This window comes from Bufo gargarizans, chromosome 4, assembly GCF_014858855.1.
Source record: "Bufo gargarizans isolate SCDJY-AF-19 chromosome 4, ASM1485885v1, whole genome shotgun sequence".
NCBI lineage: Eukaryota > Metazoa > Chordata > Amphibia > Anura > Bufonidae > Bufo > Bufo gargarizans.
This window is the reverse complement of record NC_058083.1, coordinates 169,541,810-169,555,351: the sequence shown is the minus strand read 5'-3', so window position 1 is coordinate 169,555,351 and position 13,542 is coordinate 169,541,810. Positions and strand designations below refer to the sequence as shown.

The 13,542-nt window shown below is 38.4% G+C and overlaps 1 protein-coding gene across 1 annotated transcript in view; it reads right to left on the bottom strand.

The window, feature by feature from the left end:
* Positions 1 to 12,013, bottom strand: part of ZMAT3 (zinc finger matrin-type 3) — a 62,102-nt gene extending 50,089 nt beyond the window's left edge. The window contains exon 1 of the mRNA XM_044290095.1: positions 11,870 to 12,013. The gene's annotated coding sequence lies outside the window, so the exon portion shown is untranslated. The remainder of the gene's footprint in view (positions 1 to 11,869) is intronic.
* Between the last annotated feature and the right edge of the window lie 1,529 nt (positions 12,014 to 13,542).

Genomic DNA, 13,542 nt, shown 5'->3' with positions numbered 1-13,542 from the left:
TTTTTTGGATCTGAGGCTGACTGGAATCCCAAACCAGAATATCAATACAGAGACTTATCGGAAAGGAGGTCTCTGGTAATACTATCTTAAAAGCAGCCACCATCCAACCCATATAATAAAAGCCATAATTGGTGTGTGAATTTATACCGCCACGTAGAAACTGTAGTACCAATATTGCCTTTCAGAATGAATGTCAACTAATATGGGATCGTTTGAGACACAGAGGGTATGCTAAGTGGATGTTATCCAGAGCCCTGAATATAGCCAAAAATAAAGACAGAATAGATCTTTTATTCAAATCTGAAAATAAAAATTTGGCTCGGAAGGGAATAGGGAGTGATGAGAAACCTACACTTGTTCTTACATATAGTCGGCAATTTTTCTTAATAGAACAAGCGATACGGAAATGCCTCCCAATTCTATATGAAGATAACATCCTGTATAATGTTCTCAAGAAAAGATGCAGGATCGTGTCGAGACGACCGTGCACATTGGCAAATAGCCTATCCCCTTCAGTGTTTACACAGTCCTATAGTACACCTATAAATACCTGGTTGAAATACCTGGGCTTTACTAAATGCGGGAGGCATCCTTGTAAAACATGCAGATTTTTTCATCCGACCACAAATTTTGATATCAAAATTTCTGTTATGTTTATTAATAAAATGGGTGGCCGCAATTGAAATGCCCGTTGCCTGGGGGTTAGTAGTGTAGTTGAGATGTTCCTGTGATGTGGCTTTAAATTGTCTACTGGTGCTGCCCACATACATAATATCACAGCTTGTACATTTAATTATATATATAACCCCCTCACTGTTACAATTTATATAACTCTTTATTGGAAAAGTTTCTGTATGTGTGGCATACAATGGCCGCACTACCTCCTGTATCTCCTCTGCTGAAAGGAAGGCCGCAATATAAGGTCTCCATTTCCCAAAAAATGCATTTGTTAATTTGGTCTTCTGATATTCTGTCTCTATTTTCTCTAGGTTTAGACATTTTTTCATGTCATTTAGGGTTTCTGATATCGAAGGTGTGTTTTCCTCCAACCAATGTCTTAATAGACTTAAGAGAAGCCATTTTTTTATCACATGGGTTAGGAGTGAACAGCCTTAAATACAACAGAGATCATTCCAGAGATATTAGCACAGTGTGTATATTCACATAGTGCGTTTTTTCTTTGGAGCTAATATGTCCAAATAAAGGGGCTTAGTTTGTCCGTTTTTCTCTCCTAGCTTTTCACCTTTTTCTTTCCTTTCTAATTTTTATTTTTTTTATTTTTTTTATTGAGTTTATAACATTGATGTAACTATGAATTTTATGTATTAAAGGTAGGAAGAGTATTGTGATTCTATGAATGTGACAGGTGACTGATTATGTGGAGTCTGACCCAGGGAGGATTTTCTTTCCCCCTCCAAGACTTGTTTTCCCTTCCCCCATTTTTCCCATTGGAGGGTGGGGTCTATTTTATCCCTGAAGTCGCACACCACATGAGGTTATGAGTAAGAACGCTTGAGTTCAAAACACGTTAACCTGATGGTGGAGGGTGGTGTTGTCTACAAGATGTATTTTTAACCGTAAATGAAATAAAGACGAAGCAACAATCAAAACTTTGGATGCTGGAACCCTGTTTGTTTTATGTATCTGTTTGAAAGACTCGTCCGGTCTGTTCCGTGCATGGGCAACATATGGTGAGCTGGAATACATGTTTCTATAGACTACATGGATTCTTTTTGGCATATAAAATGCAGGCATAGATAAGACCATATTTAAAGCCCAACATATGAGAGAAGCTGCTATTGAGGGCAGCTAGATGGTCTTCAGAACTCACTTTCATTAGGCTTCTATTGGCATTCTTCCGAAACTGAACGTTTACAAATGATGAGAGCTACCATCAGGTGTGTGCCTCTCTGCCTAATAGTTGGTGCTAGGTGGCTGCCCCCACAAAGAACAAAGCACAGTTTGCAGGACTCTATGATCTGCAAATGGTTTTTATTCTAGGGAAGGGCACGGCCACCTAGCAAATCCAAATATCCTACCCACATAGGTTTTCCTGTTTGAGAACAGAGAATACTAATTTGGTTTATATACATTCTCTTAGGCCAACAAAAGAGCCAAAAGGTCCTTAAACTCAAACATAGCCTAAAAGGTACAGGGTAACAATCTACCAGAAACATACGCCAGTCTTGATCTTCTTGCCCTGGGTGAGATGCGTCTAATTAATTAGGAGGTTGATGCCTCTTAATAAATTCTACGCTAGTTACAGACTGGTGTAGACTTTCGCTATAACTTACGCCAGTAATAGTATATCCAGCAGGCTGCACAGAGCCCCACCCCTCCCGCTAAGTGCCGGCCTTTTTCTCTGCACTTCGGAAAAGTGCTGAGAAGCATTTTTAGGCCACAATAGTGGCATAATGCCTTTAGTAAATGTCCCTCATAGTGTCACATACTTACCAGTCTGCTCTCCCGTGGCGAGTCTGACTGGACTACGGTGGCGCTTTGTTGCTGTGGCAACCAACCCTGCTGACAGTGGGGCTGGTCGACCGATCAGGAGCAGGGATGCCGTGCCAATAAGGCTCAGTGCCGACGTCACATGCTTCCTGAGGGCAAGCTATTTACACCACATTCCAAATTATTATGCAAATTGGATTCAAGTGTCATAAAGAAGTCATTTTTGGTTTTTCAATTATACTCATGGATGGTTTTATGTCTCAGGGCTCTTTGGATCACTGAAATCAGTCTTAAACACCTGAGATAATTAGTTTGCCAGGTGAGCTCAATTAAAGGAAAACTACATAAGAAGGACGTTCATTATTATTATTCAGGCCACAGGTTTCAAACAATATGGGAAATAAAAAAGATCGCTCTACTGCCAAAAGCGTTAAATAGTGCAATGCCTTGGACAAGATATGAAAACATTAGATATTTTATGAAAACGTAAGCATGATCATCGTACTGTGAAGAGATTAGTGGCTGATTCACAGCACAGAGGGGTTTGTGCAGATAAAGCCATAATGAGGAAGGTTTCTGCCAGACAAATTCATAGGATTAGGAGAGCAGCTGCTTTAAAATGCAATTACAAAGCTGAAAACAGGTATTTGAAGCTGCTGGTGCCTCTGAAGTCCCGTGAACCCCAAGGTGTAGGATCCTCCAGAGGTTTGTAGTTGTGCATAAACCTACTATTCGGCCATCCCTAACCAGTGCTCACAAGCAGAAGTGGTTCCAGTGGGCCCAGACATACATGAAGACTAGTTTTCAAACAGTCTTTTTTATTAATGAGAGCTCTGCAACTCAGGATGGTCCAGATGGATGGAGTACTGGATGGTTGGTGGACGGCCACCAAGTCCCAACAAGGATGTGACATCAGCAAGGAGGTGGCGGAGTCATGTTTTGGGGTGGAATCATGGGGAGAGAGCTGGTAAAACCCTTTAGGGTCCCTGAAGGTGTGAAAATGACCTTAGCATATGTATATAAAGTTTCTCACTGACCACTTTCTTCCATGGTACAAAAAAAAAGAACCATGCCTTCCATAGCAAATTCATCTTCATACCTGAAAATGCATGAAAATCTCATGCGGCAAGGAATACCTCTAATTCATTGGCTGCTATTGGCAAAAAAGGAGAGAAACTTCTCTGACCTTAACCCTATTGAGAATCTTTGGAGTATCCTCACGCAAAAGATATATGCGTGGGAGGCAGTTCACATCAAAACAGCAGCTCTGGGAGGCTATTCTGACATCCTGCAAAGAAATCCAAGCAGAACCTGTCTAAAAACTCTGAAGTTCAATGGAAGCAAGAATTGTGAAGGTGATATCAAAAAAGGGTCCTATTTAACATGTAACTTGGCCTGTTAAGATGTTTTTGATTGAAATAGTTTTTGATTTCAGTAAATGTGACCTGTTGTGCATAATAACTTGGAACAGTGCATTTTGAGTTTTTTCATTTGTGAAAAAAATACTGTTATCATTGGGAGGTTTATTGAATAAAATTTGATTTCTACTCTAACGGTTGATTTGCATTGACCATTTAGGAAAAGCAGAGAAAAATATGACTTGCATAACAATTTGGAATGCAGAGTAATCAGGCAGCTGCTGCTGGCCACAGTTGCCTGCGATTGGTATTCCTGCCTTACTAGCTAGTTTAGTGTTTGTTACTCTGGATCGCTTACCTGTTGCCTGTTTTTTTTTTACTTTGCCAAAGTATTCTGATTTTGCCTCTGTCATGACCTCCGGGTATTTGACTCTGCTTGTTATTTGACCTTGCTTGATATTGGATACTGTTTGGTATTAGACTCTGATAGTTTCTGACCTAGCCTTTGCCTGCTGACGTTACCTCCTGGTTTCACTCTGCTGTGTATTTGACTTAGCTGTTAAATTCTGATCCACTCCTGGTTTTGACCTCTATCTGACAACACTTAGGCCTCTGTACTCAAGTCAGGGACCATCACCTAGTTGTGGGCCTTAATTTAGGGCGGATCGCACAACTAGGTATGGACAGTGGTGTGGGTGGAGTTCAGGGCTGGATTGTTGTTCCCTTCCTGTCATTACATGTAGGACTATTCTCATTCTGAGTTGTCAACTCAAGAAAACTACATTTCATCAACAAGTTTAAAAAAAAAACACTCACAATTATTACACAGTTAATCTGAGCCACAAAGTTTATTACAGTTCGTCCCGTTTTCAGTTATTAAACCTGTTGAGACCTCTCAAGTCTACTTGACTTAATTTTGATCTTAGGTTGACAGAGTTGAGAGTACCCGGTGTCGCAACACTTTCCCATGAGATCTCGCTTGCCGTAGCAGTCTCGCGAGATCTCGGATTCTTTCCCGTTGGCAGTAATAGGCAGCGACCTACACTTAATAGTTGTTGCTAGGTGGCTATCCCTTTCCCTGGAACAAAAAATGAATGGACAAGTACCCATTGATTTTAATGTGTCTGCTCACATATCAGTAGATTTTCACTGACCGTGGGTCAGTGAAAAAAATCACGGAGACATGATGCAGACCAAATACGCCCATTATAGGCCTCATGCACACGACCGTTGTTGTGTTCCGTTCCGCAAAATGAGGTTCCGTTGTTCCGTGATCCGTTTCCGTTTTTGTTTCCGAGTGTCTTCCTTTATTTTTGGAGGATCACCAGACATAAAGGAATATAAAAAAAGTATAAGACAGGTTTGCCATGCAAATGATAGGAATAAAACGGACATGGACACGCGGATGCGGATGACAATCTTGTGTGCCTCCGCGTTTTTTAGCAGTCCCGTTGACTTGAATGGGTCCGTGAACCGTTTTCCGCGGAAATAATAGGACAGGTTATATTTTTTTGACGGACTGGAACCACGGATCACGGACGCGGATGGCAAACGGTGCACTAGCTGCATTTTCAACGGCTCCGTAGAAATGAATGGGTCCGCACCTGAAACGCTACAATCGGAGGAAACGACGAGGAAGCAAACGGTCATGTGCATGAGGCCATAGTCTATGGGTCAGCGAAAAAACACTGTGAGTTGTCCATGGAATAAGGGATGACACATGGATGGCAAAAAACTGACACAGATAAAACACAGAATGATTTTTTTCATTGACATCAAACAAACACGGAAATGTGAATACGGCCTTAGGGTACAACCTCACGGTCAGGTTTCTGCACTGTGTTTTGAAAGACGAGGATTAAATTTAATCTATCTGTCCTTTATACTTTCTCCTCTCTTATGATCCACTCCTGATTTTAGCTTTCAAAACTGCAGCAGAAACCTGACGGAGTGACCGTACCCTTACTGTGTGATCGGCCTCCAGAAGGATAAGACACTGGAACATTGGCTGAACCTCACATGGTTTTGTAGGTTTGTGATATCTATCGAATAATCGTGGCATTTGTATCCTCCCCAATATAATCCAGAACAATAGATCACAGGGCAATGTATCTTCCTGACATCTGAAAGTGGCATGTCAGTAAATCCTGACACTGGATAACCCTTATCAGATTAGGGTTATGTAGGCTGGGATAGAAACTGAATACCAAAAATCCAATAGACATTAAGAATGGCGACCTGTGACAAGATGACATGAAATAACGCTCCAGTGGAAACTGTTTGTGATAGATAGATAGATAGATAGATAGATAGATAGATAGATAGATAGATAGATAAGAGATAGATAGATTAGATAGATAGATATGAGATAGATAGATAGATAGATAGATAGATAGATAGATAGATTAGATAGAGATATAGAAGATTAGCTAGATAGATAGATAGATAGATAGATAGATAGATAGATAGATAGATTAGATAGATAGATATAGAAGATTAGATAGATAGATAGATAGATAGATAAGAGATAGATAGATTAGATAGATAGATAGATATGAGATAGATAGATATGAGATAGATAGATAGATAGATAGATAGATAGATAGATAGATTAGATAGAGATATAGAAGATTAGATAGATAGATAGATAGATAGATAGATAGATAGATAGATAGATTAGATAGAGATATAGAACATTAGATAGATAGATAGATAGATAGATAGATAGATAGATAGATAGATTAGCTAGAGAGATAGATAGATAGATAGATAGATAGATAGATTAGCTAGAGAGATAGATAGATAGATAGATAGATAGATAGATAGATAGATAGATAGATAGATTAGCTAGAGAGATAGATAGATAGATAGATAGATAGATAGATAGATAGAATAGATCAGGGGTGCACAACCTTTTTTGGTCTGGGGGCCGCATTGTCACATCGTTCTATTTCAAGGGGCCGCAAATAAAAAAATGTTGATCGGCGCTCATCTGTCTATTACACAAGCCAGTGCAAAGTGACTGGGGAGGAGTGATCGCTGCCACAGTCGTGCTGCAGATAATCGGACATCTTTCATCCAGATAAATAAATGCAAATCAGCCGACAAATGAGCAATTCCTTGTTTATCGACTGATCAGCTGCAGGATTATACCGGCCAGATATAAGATATGAGCGCTCCTATGAACACTTGTTCCCAGTAATTGTCCCAAATATCGTGCTGCAGCATAACCCCTGAAACTGAAGAGTTATACTTACCTGCTCCCCGCCTCTCTGGTTCTTCGAATTGCCTCCGCTGTTTACACCTGGCAGTGCATGGACATGGTCATACACCACTCCAGCCAATGACTGGCTTAGGCGGTGATGTGGCCACAAGCAGCGTGTCACTGCTGAAGCCATTCATTGGCTGGAGCCGTGCAAGTGACCATGGCCATGCACTGACAGGTGTAAACAGAGCAGGAACCGGAAGATGGAGGCAGCGGGGGCAGTGCAGAGGACCAGAGCGGAGTGGAGCAGGTAATTATGAATTTTCGATTTCAGAGGCCATGCTGCAGGAACTTGTTAAAAATCATTTTTTACCAGAAAAGTGGCGACATTTCCTTCCATCCTGCCTCCTATTTCTAAATAAGCGTTTTCCTTCACTGCAGAGGACGGAGCTCACTGGTTACTACCATCTCCTGCCAATCCAGTTATAGGCGCCCTGCAGTAACCAGGCGCCTATTGGTTAACGCTTGAATGACCAGGCCCGAAAAGGCCTTAAGGACCAAACACTTTTTTGTGATTTAGCGCGCGTGGTGGTTCAAATGGTTGTAACTATCTTATTTGTTGGACTACCAAAATAATTTTATGCAAACTGACACCAAAATATATTATTATAATTAGTTCTCTATTTTGTGTAGGCTGTTTTGCTATATAATATGAAAAGTTTCACGTGAATGGGGCGGTAATGGTGACGGTTTTGATTGGTGTGGGTGTTTTTTCTTTTATGTATCTTTATTTTTTTTAACTTAATATATTTCTGCTACATAATATGTCCCCCAAGAGGTCATAAAAAGACTTTGGGGCACACTGTCACTTTTTAAAAATTTTCACTTTTTCATAAAAAGACTGTGGAGGGACAGTGAACACTCTCTTTTATTAAGCACTTTTTCCTTTTTATTTAATTTTTACATTTATTTTGTTTTCAAATTTTTTTGAATCATTTTTTTACTTTTTTTTATATATATATATATATATATATATATATATTTACCACATAATTTGTCCCCAAGAGGTCACTGAAAGACCTTTGGGAGACAATAAGTGACTTTTTCTTTGTACTATTACCACTGTAGCTGGAGCATCCAAAGGAGCCCCAGTTTTAGGGAAACCAGCCTGCTGCGGAGGCTTTGTACCAGGGCAGCGCTCCTCTGTTCCCGAGACACCCAGCGATCACATGATCGCTGGGTCCACACTGCAGAGTGCTCATAGAGGAGAAGGCAGAAGCGCTAATAAAGCGCTTCTGTCATCTCCTCAGCTTCCCCGCTCTCACTAATAGCCGGGGACCCTTTCTGCTCCTGCTACAGTAGAGGAGCAAAACCTGTGATCCGTCTGCTGTGCGGCGCTCTGTGCAGAAACACAGCTGATTGCAGGATCAGCTGTGTTTCTGCCCAGCAGGGCGGGGGCTGCAAACCATGGCTCTGGGGGCCGCATGCGACCCGCTGGCCGCAGGTTGTGCACCCCTGGAATAGATGATAGATAGATAGATAGATAGATAGATAATAGATAGAATAGATAATAGATAGATAGATAGAATAGATAATAGATAGATAGATAGATCTGAGAGAGAAAGATAGATAGATAATAGAGAGATAGATAGATAGAATAGATAATAGATAGAATAGATGATAGATAGATAGATATGAGAGAGAGAGAGAGAGAGAGAGAGAGAGATAGATAGATAATAGAGAGATAGATATGAGATAGACAGAATAGATGATAGATAGATATGAAATAGATAGATTAGATAGACAGATATTAGATGATATATAGACAGATAGATTAGATAGAGATATAGAAGATTAGATAATAGATAGATAGATAGATAGATAGATAGATAGATAGATAATAGATAGAATAGATAATAGATAGATAGATAGATAAAATATAGATGATAGATAGATAGATAGATAGATAGATAGATAGATATAGATAGATAGATAGATGATAATAGATAGACAGATAGATAAAATATAGATAGATAGATAGATAGATAGAGATATAGATAGATAGATAGATAATAGATAGATATAGATAGATAGATAGATGATAGATAGATAGATAATAGATAGATATAATAGATAGATAGATAGATAGATAGATAGATAGATATAATAGATAGATAGATATATAGATAGATAGATAGATAGATAGATAATAGATAGATATAATAGATAGATAGATGATTGATAGATAATAGATATATAGAATATGTGATAGATAAAAGATAGATAGATAGATAAAAGATAGATGATTGATTGATTGATAAATAGATAGAATACATAATAGATAGATAGATAGATAGAATAGATGATAGATAGATAGATAGATAGATAATAGATAGATAGATGATTGATAGATAGATAGATAGATAGATAGATAGATAGAATAGACAATAGATAGATTAGATAGAGATATAGAAGATTAGATAGATAGATAATAGATAGAGATATAGATAGATAGATAGATAGATAATTGATAGATAGATAGATAGATAGATAGATAATAGATAGAATAGATAATAGATAGAATAGATGATAGATAGATAGATAGATAGATAGATAGATAGAATAGATAATAGATAGAATAGATGATTGATAGATAGATAGATAGATAGATAGATAGAATAGATAATAGATAGAATAGATGATAGATAAAAGATAGATAGAATAGATGATAGATAGATAGATGATTGATAGATAGATAGATAGATAGATAGAAAGAATAGATAATAGATAGATTAGATAGAGATATAGAAGATTAGATAGATAATAGATAGAGATATAGATAGATAGATAGATAGATAGATAATAGATAGATATAGATAGATAGATAGATGATAGATAGATAGATAGATAGATAGATAGATAATAGATAGATATAATAGATAGATAGATAGATAGATAGATATAATAGATAGATAGATATAATAGATAGATAGATAGATAGATAATAGATAGATATAATAGATAGATAATAGATAGATAGATGATTGATAGATAATAGATATATAGAATATGTGATAGATAAAAGATAGATAGATAGATAAAAGATAGATGATTGATTGATTGATAAATAGATAGAATACATAATAGATAGATAGATAGATAGATAGATAGAATAGATGATAGATAGATAGATAGATAATAGATAGATAGATGATTGATAGATAGATAGATAGATAGATAGATAGATAGATAGATAGAATAGACAATAGATAGATTAGATAGATAGATAATAGATAGAGATATAGATAGATAGATAGATAATTGATAGATAGATAGATAATAGATAGAATAGATAATAGATAGAATAGATGATAGATAGATAGATAGATAGATAGATAGAATAGATAATAGATAGATTAGATAGAGATATAGAAGATTAGATAGATAGATAATAGATAGAGATATAGATAGATAGATAGATAGATAGATAGATAGATAGATAGAATAGATAATAGATAGAATAGATGATTGATAGATAGATAGATAGAATAGATAATAGATAGAATAGATGATAGATAAAAGATAGATAGAATAGATGATAGATAGATAGATGATTGATAGATAGATAGATAGATAGATAGATAGATAGAATAGATAATAGATAGATTAGATAGAGATATAGAAGATTAGATAGATAATAGATAGAGATATAGATAGATAGATAGATAATAGATAGATATAGATAGATAGATAGATAGATAGATGATAGATAGATAGATAGATAGATAGATAGATAATAGATAGATATAATAGATAGATAGATAGATAGATAGATATAATAGATAGATAGATATAATAGATAGATAGATAGATAGATAGATAGATAGATAGATAATAGATAGATATAATAGATAGATAATAGATAGATAGATGATTGATAGATAATAGATATATAGAATATGTGATAGATAAAAGATAGATAGATAGATAGATAGATAGATAGATAAAGATAGATGATTGATTGATTGATAAATAGATAGAATACATAATAGATAGATAGATAGATAGATAGAATAGATGATAGATAGATAGATAGATAGATAGATAGATAGATAGATAGATAGATGATTGATAGATAGATAGATAGATAGATAGATAGAATAGACAATAGATAGATTAGATAGAGATATAGAAGATTAGATAGATAGATAATAGATAGAGATATAGATAGATAGATAGATAGATAGATAGATAGATAATTGATAGATAGATAGATAGATAATAGATAGAATAGATAATAGATAGAATAGATGATAGATAGATAGATAGATAGATAGATAGAATAGATAATAGATAGAATAGATGATTGATAGATAGATAGATAGATAGATAGAATAGATAATAGATAGAATAGATGATAGATAAAAGATAGATAGAATAGATGATAGATAGATAGATGATTGATAGATAGATAGATAGATAGATAGATAGATAGATAGAATAGATAATAGATAGATTAGATAGAGATATAGAAGATTAGATAGATAATAGATAGAGATATAGATAGATAGATAGATAGATAGATAGATAGAATAGATGATAGATAGATAGAATAGATAATAGATAGAATAGATGATAGATAGAATAGATGATAGATAGATAGATAGAATCTTTTTTAGAATGATATAAAGTTTATATGGCACCAGCCCCCTCCGTGGCGCTGTACAATGTATCTGCTGCATGCACAGCTGTTGCACTGATGCTTCCCTGGGTACTCCACATCTGGTATGAGGGGAGCAGACTCCGGGCCGGTATGTACACAGGCAGTGATGGGCGGGAAGCGGTCAGTACTCACACACAGCCGCGGGCACCGGCCTCCGCTCTCACTGCGGCGCGATCATCCTCTGCACCGGAGAAGGACGAGGCCCCGCACACGCCGGCTGCTTTCCTTCCCTGCAGCGGCTCCTGAGATCCCGGCAGCCGCAGAGCCCCTTCCTCCTCCCCGGCTGTCTGTGTGGACGAGCTTCCGGGCCTCCCGCCCTCCCATTGGCCGCCTGCCACAGCCAGTGCAGAGTGTGAGGCTGCAGGACCAGGTGTACACGGGGCCACAGCGTCACTGCCATCCTCCTCTGCTGCTAGTATCCCCATCATCGTACTGGGCTGCTGGCTATTTCTTGGTGCTGCCTAATACTTTGTCAATTGGTACTAAATAAATGGTCATTTTTAACATATTTTGTACCATAAATCAAAGCCATGCTGAACTGGGGGCCTGTAGCCTCTGCTGCCTAGTACAGAGCCATAGGACCTGGGTGTGCCCTCAAATGGTGATCTGTATGGCATCATACCTGCATGGTAATCTGCCATAGTGCATCAAATGTCATCAGGTGGCAGATAACTACTATCAGGGGTGCACCACCAAGGAGGCGAGGTTAGGCGATTGCCTCAGGCAGCACCAGGTAGGGGCAAGAGTCGGGGCAGCGGAAGAGATGATCAGTTTCTGCAGTATAGTATTAGGAAGCACAGTATGTGGCGTCGTGTTACCCTGTATGTTTTCTAGCTCTGTATGTAATGTTTTCCAAGTATGTCTGTAACAGTAGGGCTGGAGGGAAGGGGTTCGGTTAAGAATTTGGCATTGGGGGTTTGGGGTGCGTATCAGATTTCGCCTCAGGCAGAAGAAAGGCTAGGTGCACCCCTAACTACTATTTGTGCCTCCATACGTGAACTACAGAGCTACAGTAGGGCCCTATAGAAGTCTGTTGGTGCATTATTCAATCTCTATGTGCACAAAGCCTATAGGATAATTTCCTGGCAGTTAAAGGGTTTGTCCAGCCTTGGAGCCAATAACCCTTGAGGTCCTAACCTGTGCCGTGAACATAACAAACCCCTGTCCCACCTCTGTTCCATTCCCTGCCGCTTTAGATCCCCACAGGAAAAGGGTTGTCCAGCCTTGGAGCCAATAACCCTTGAGGTCCTAACCTGTGCTGTGAACATAACAAACCCCTGTCCCACCTCTGTTCCATTCCCTGCCGCTTCAGATCCCCACAGTAAAAGGGTTGTCCAGCCTTGGAGCCAATAACCCTTGAGGTCCTAACCGGTGCCGTGAACATAACAAACCCCACCCCACCTCTGTTCCATTCCCTGCCGCTTCAGATCCCCACAGGAAAAGGGTTGTCCAGCCTTGGAGCCAATAACCCTTGAGGTCCTAACCGGTGCCGTGAACATAACAAACCCCACCCCACCTCTGTTCCATTCCCTGCCGCTTCAGATCCCCACAGGACCATGACCGCTGCAGCCAGTCACAGGTCACAGCAGCTTGAATGGTACATCACTGTTGTGAGTGGGGTGTGTTATGTATAGGGGCAAAGGTTAGGCTTCAAGGCCCCTTTAAGGGTATATTCCCGCACTGCAGATTTGTGGGCAGCAGATATGTAGCAGTACACAGTGGTAGCACATGGATAAGATTTTCAGAAATCTCACCCACATGCCGCGCTGCGGATTGAAACGTCAGTGCACGCTGCAGGTTTTACC